Source organism: Chinchilla lanigera, unplaced genomic scaffold, assembly GCF_000276665.1.
Source record: "Chinchilla lanigera isolate Chin_1 unplaced genomic scaffold, ChiLan1.0 scaffold00044, whole genome shotgun sequence".
Lineage (NCBI taxonomy): Eukaryota > Metazoa > Chordata > Mammalia > Rodentia > Chinchillidae > Chinchilla > Chinchilla lanigera.
Window position 1 is genome coordinate 12,478,658 of NW_004955445.1, and position 6,660 is coordinate 12,485,317.

The following is a 6,660-nucleotide window of genomic DNA, read 5'->3' on the forward strand; positions in this document are numbered from 1 at the left end:
AGTGCTGGGATTACAGGCATGAGCCACTACGCCTGGCGCTATTCCTAATTTGCTAAGAGCTTTTGTAATAATTAATGTTAGGTTTTTGTCAAATGCTTTTTCTGCGTTTGTTGATGTGATTATATGATTTTTTTCCTTTAGCCTGCTGTTGTGATGGATTACATTCTTTAGGTTTTTTTTATTTTTACTAGTACATGTTTGTAGTAATAATTACATTTATCATGGAGAGTTGGCACATGTATGTAACACATCTTAAAATTCTTTTATATCCCCTTCCCTCAACTCTCTCCCCTAGTTTTTAAAGTTTGAGCCAGCTTTCCATACCTGGAATAAATCCCACTTGGTTATGCCATGTAATTCACTTTCTACATTGAAATATTTGATCTGCTAATAATCTGCTGAGAGTTTTTTTGTTTTGGTTTTTTTGGTACCGGGAATTGAACTCATGATGTTGCACTTGCCAGGCAGGCGCTGTGCCACTGAGCTAAATCCCCAGCCCCTTGCTGAGAGTTTTTGCATGTAAGTTCATGAGGGCAATTGGCCTGTAGTTTTCCTTTATTGTAATGTCCTTGTCTGGTTTGGTGTTAGGGTAATACTCGCTTCATAGTATGAGAACGTATTCACTCTGCTTCTGTCTTTTGGGGGAGACTCTGATGAAGTGGTATCATTTGTTCCTTAAGTTTTTGGTAGAATTGACTAATATAACTATCTTGATCTGGCATTTTCTTTTTTGGAAAGCTATTAATTTTTGCTGCAGTTTCTTTAATAAGTATAGGGCTACTCAGACCATGTTATTCTCCTTTTGGTATTTGTGTCTTTCAAAGAATGTATCCTGCTGGGCATATGCCTATAATCCCAGCCTTCAGGAGGCTGAGGCAGAAGAATCACAGTGGGTTCAAGGCCAGTCTTGGCTATATAGTAAGTTCAAGGTCAGCCTGAACTGCATAGCAAAGCCATGTCTCAAAAAATAAAAAAATAAAATAAAATATTTTATCCATTTTATATATGGTATTAATATTTTGTTGTTGTTGTTCTAGGAATCAAATTCAGGACGTTGTGCTTGCCAAGCAAGGTGCTATGCTGCTGAGCTATATTCCTGGCCTCTGTGGTATGAAACTGATGATCATAAAGTTACTCAATTTCATTCATTTTTGTCAAAGAACCAATTTGTGGTCTCATCAGTTTTCTCTATTGTTTTCAATTCCTTTGATTTCTGTTGAACTTTTTATTATTTCTTTACTTCTTGCTTTGAGTTTATGTTGCTCTTTGTTGAGTTTCCTATGGTAGAAGCTTAGATTAATAGTTAGCTCTTTCTCCCTTCTAAGTACTAACCAGGCCCGATCCTGCTTAGCTTTAGAGACTGGGCACATTCAGGGTGGTATGGCAGTAGACAATAGTGAGTTCTTTCTTCGCTTCTCCAAGAGCTATTTTACCTGTTTCCCCTAAACTTTGATTTTGATTTACTTAAAAATAATTTAAGACCCAGGGATATGGCTCAGTGGCAGAGTACCTGCCTGGCAAGTATAAGGTGCTGAGTTCAATTCCCAGCATCAAAAAATATATATATATTTTAAAGTTTCTCTTGAAACTTCCGTGACCTATGAGTTACTTACAAGTGGAATTCCCACAATTTGGAGATTTTCCAGCTGTTACTGATTTCTAGTTCAATTCCATTGGGTTATGCTTCTTATGATTTCTAGTCTTTTAAATTTGTTAAAATGTGCTGTATGATCCAAAATGTAATCATCTTGGTTAATGTTTGTGAACCTGAGAAGAATGTGTTTTCTCCTACTTGGGGATGAAGTATTCTTGATTCAATTAGAATCAGTTGATTGATGGAGAGGTTCAATTCACCCTTATTTTAACTGAGCTTTCTGCTGCTGGATCTGTCCATTAATGATAGAGCTGTGAGGAAGGCTTCAACTCAGCTCCAATAGAGGCTTCATCTATTTCTCTCTGCAAGTTTTTGCTTCACTTTTTGCATGTTCGTTGAGTGCATGCGTGAGTGCATATGTGTTTTACTGGAGCTTGAACCCAGTGCCTTACCAATAGTAGAAAAGAGTTTTACTATTAAGCTACATTTCCAGCCTTTTAATTTTGATTTTGAGATAAATTCTCGCTAAATTACCCTGGCCGGTCTCAAACTTGTGATCCTCTCGATTTAGTCTCCCAAATTTTGGGGATTACAAGCATGTGCCACCATGCCTGGCTCTTTGCTTCTTTTTAATATTCTCCTTTTCTGTTACCCCTGTTTTGAGTATATCAGGCTACTTCATCTTTTAGCCTATCAAATATGCTTCTTTTTAAAATTATTTTAGTGATTGCTTTAGAATTTTTAGTATATGTTAGCAAGAAATCTATGTCCATTTTCCAATAGTACCATACATATTTACAGGTAGCACAGGCTATTTATAACAAAGTATTCCCAGTTCTTTCTTCTCATCATTTATAACATTGCTTGGCATTCACATATCACTTATCCATATTCCCCAAATACCTGTTGGATTATTTTATTTTATTTATTTAGTCTTTTTGAGACAAGGTCTCACTATACAGTTCAGGCTGGACTTGGCCTCACTTTGTAGCCCAGGCTGGCCTCAAACTCCCAACAATCCTCCTGCCTCAGCCTCAGGGCTGGGATTACAGGCATGTGCCACCACTTCCGGCCACAGAACTTGTTCTTTTTTTTTTTTTTTTTTTTGGTTTTTCTCCAGTACCAGGAACCGAACTCACGACCTTGCGCTTGCCAGGCAGGCACTTTGCCACTGAGCTAAATCCCCAGCCCCTAGAACTTGTTTTAAATGTCTTTTTTTTTTGTACTGGGAATTGAACTCAGGACCTTGTGCTTGCCAGGCAGGCGCTTGTGCCACTGAGCTATATCCCCAGCCCCTTAAAATGTCTGACAAGGCAAATCTACTGGAGACAAATCTCAGTTTCTATCTGAGAAAAATCTTTATTTCTTCACTTTAAAAGAATAACATCATCAGAAAAAGAACTCTAGTGGTTTGTTTTTTTTTTTTTTTTGGTTTATTTAATTTAATTTATTTTTTTTACTTTCAATGCCTTAAATATTTTACCTCAGTCTCTTCTTGCTTGCCAGATTTTTGGAGAGAATTTTATTATGATTCTTAGCCTTGTCACTTTTGGGCAAGGAAGCCAGGCATGGTGGCACATGCAGTGTAATCCCAGAATTTGGGAGGCTGAGACAGAAGGATTGCTGTGAGTTCTAGGCCAGCCTGGGCTACATAGTGATTTCAAGGCCAGCCTGAATTACAGAGGAAGCCCCTGTCTCAAAACAAACAAACAAGCAAGCAAACAAACGCAAAGACCTTTTTGGCAAGGGTACATACATACAGACTTACTTAAAAATTTTCTGTCTTTAATTTTCTACAGTTTGAGTATAATATTCCTAGATGTAGATTGTTTGGCACTTCTTTTTCTTGCGGTTATCTGAGCTTCCTGAATCTACAGTTGGTGTCTGCATTCTTTTTTCTTGGTACTAGGAATCGAATTCAGGACCTTGCACTTGCCAGGCAGGTGCTTGTGCCACTGAGCTATATCCCTGACCCTTTTGTGTGTGTGTGTGTGTGTGTGTGTGTGTGTGTGTGTGTCTTTTTTTGTTTGTTTGTTTGTTTTCCGGTACCGGGTGTGTGTGTGTCTTGTGTGTTGTTCACTTTTTCTACTATAGCCCTTAGCATATCAATCAATAGTTTTAAATTCCTGGTCCAGTAATTCCAAATCTCTACCATATCTGAGTCTGCTTCTGATACTCGCTTTGTCCCTTCAGAGTATGGTTTTTTTCTTCTTCTTTTCTTGCTTTCAGCATGCCTTATAATTTTTTGATCCTCAAGCATGATGTATTTAGTAATAAGAACTAAGATAAATACCCTCTAGTGGTTTTATGTTTATCTGTCTAAGAGTTGGGCTATATTTACTACTTGCTACAGCTGTGTCAAAAGCTTCAATTTTCTCTAATGTCCTTGTTTTTCTCTCTCCGGTTATCTTTGCGTTTCCCTGGAAACCCTTTCTGAATTAAAGCCTGTATCCTGTGGCTTTCTTAGTTGTAATCTGCTGTTTTTATACTGGAGCTATACTGATGTGAAGGTGAGGGTCAGCTTCCATAATCTAATCTCCCTTTGAGGGGTGGATTTTTTTTTTTTTTAAGTAGGCCACACTTCCTGAGATGTGTCTTCTAGATAATTTCTTTTCTTTTTTTGAGAGAGGGTCTTGCTATGCAGTTCAGGCTGGCCTTGAGCTCAGGGCAATTCTCCTGCCTCTGCCTCCCTAGTGCTAGGATTCCAGCCACGCACTACTACGCCCACCCCAAATATTTTCTTAATCTATTTTTCCCATCTCTCTCTCTTTTTTGGTTGTTTGTTTGGTTTTTGTGTTTGTTTGTTTTGGAGACAGGGTCTCACTATGCAGTTCAAACTGGCTTTGAACTCACTATGGAATCACAGCTGGCGTTGAACTTGCAGCAGTCCTTCTGCCTCAGCCTCCCAAGTGCTGGGATTACGGGCATGCTCCATCATGCCCGGCCTTCTCTCTCTCTCTTTCTCTCCCCCCTCCCTCTCTCCCCCCTCCCTCTCTCCCCCTCTTCTTTCTTTCTGGCTGTCTTCATTGCTTCCCCCCTATGTCAGGTCCTAAAGTAGTTTCATTTGAGGGCAGTCTTCTGTTACATAAGAGTGCTCTGGACTTGTTTCTAGATGTGTTCTTTTTCCCTTTCTCTTGTCAAAAATTATGAGGGGATTATCTGTAGATCTTTACTGTGAGAGAGTGCTGAGGCCCAATTCGGACTTCCCCAGGAATGGGTCCTGGGCTTTTTAACCCTCCTGCAGCCCACACTCAGCCTCTGACGTGTACACGCACTGTTTAAATGTTTATAGTCACCGCGTCCAGCAGGTTCTGTCCCTGTTCAGCTGTGACTCTGCGTGTTTGTCTGTCTCTCCTGTTCCCAGGGCAGCGGTTGTTCCCGGGACCTCAGTTCTCTAAGGGATGTGAGAAGAGTTCTTGATCTGCACCTTGTTCAGCTTTCCCTTGTAAGGATGGAATGACGACTTCCAAGCTCTTTGCAGAAACCAGAAGTAACTCTGCAGTGAATCTTTCATCAGTCTAGGTAGAATCAAATAAAGGCAGGATTTTGCATACAGGTGAAAGTTAGATTTTATAACAGTAGATACCCAACGTCACCTGACCAGAAGTCACCTGAGAGTAAGAGTGGTTTCAGGGTCCGACACTGGGCTTGGTGCAGAGGATGATGTGCTTTTCATGTTTCCAAATGAATGGCGTCAAGGAAAACAGTTCTGGCCCTCTGAAAAACTGCTAGCTGTGATTATCAAACCCAAGCTCCCAACAGTGTCCCCCGTCTTGTGAGGAAGATGATCTGGCGGCGTTATGGGCACTTGGGAGAAGGTGAAAATCAAGTCCACCCCCTGGGAAGCTTTAGCCACAGAGCCAACGCAGTTCTGCCACTTCTCTTCAACTCTCCAGGTAGTGTTTGACAGCAGGCTCACAGCCTCTGATGCCAAGTTGGCTAGAGATTCAAAACCAGGGCCGGGGATATAGCTCAGTGGCACAAGTGCCTGCCTGGCAAGCACGAGGTCCTGAGTTCGAGTCCTGGTACCAAAAAAATTTAAAAATTTAAAAAAAGAGTAAAGATATTCAAAACCAATATATTTACTGATGTGTTACAGCCAAGCACAACTTGGTATCAATAATAATAATAATTTTAATTAAAAACTAAATTACCATATTTCATAGATTCTGAGATTTGCATACTCTCCTAGTTTATTTTTTTTTCATGCTCTCCTATTTTAACATCTGAATCATAATGTGTTTTAGTATCAATAGCACCTCGGCTTAATTGCCAGCATCCTCCTTCCCATCACATGCTTAGGAACACATTTTTAAAAGTCTTTTAAAATCAAGAATATCTGAGAGCAAAAAATACAGTAAATTCTTATTTTTATCAGTGTCACATATGTAATTTAATAAACCAAGTAGTTTTGTTTTCATTGTGACAAAAAGCTGACTCCCTATCCCATCGTCACTTTCATAACCTCTTCTCAGGGCCAATTATTTTCAGCTCATTTAGCTGTTATTTCTGCTACTTTGCCTCCATGTTTCTAAATAACACAAATAAACAGCTCATTCTTGAAAGAAAAGCAGCTTTTAAAATCTCAATTTTGGGTACGTTTTTATCATCTTCTAATATATTTTACTCTTTTAGAATATTCCTTTAAATGTGACACTACGTTATTCTCCCAATTTGTCTTTATGCTATACGGGATCCCTCCAACCAAGTTTATATTTTGGTTTAAACATTAGATTTTAGCTGGGGATGACAATGTATGCCTGTCATCCTAGCACTCAGGAGGCTAAGGCAGGAGGACTTCTGTGAGATCAGGCCAGCTTGGACTACATAGTGAGTTCAAGACCAGCCTAAACTACATAACAAGGTCCTCTCTCAAAACAGAAAAAAAGCCAGCCATTTGGCACATGCCTGTAATCCCAGCATTAGGGAGGCTGAGGCAGGAGGATGGTTGCAAGTTTGAGGCCAGCCTAGGCTAAAAAGTGAGCTCAAGGCCAACCTGAACTGCACAGCAAGTCCCTGTCTCAAAAAAGACAAAAAAAAAAAAAAAAAATTATGTTACAGTTTTG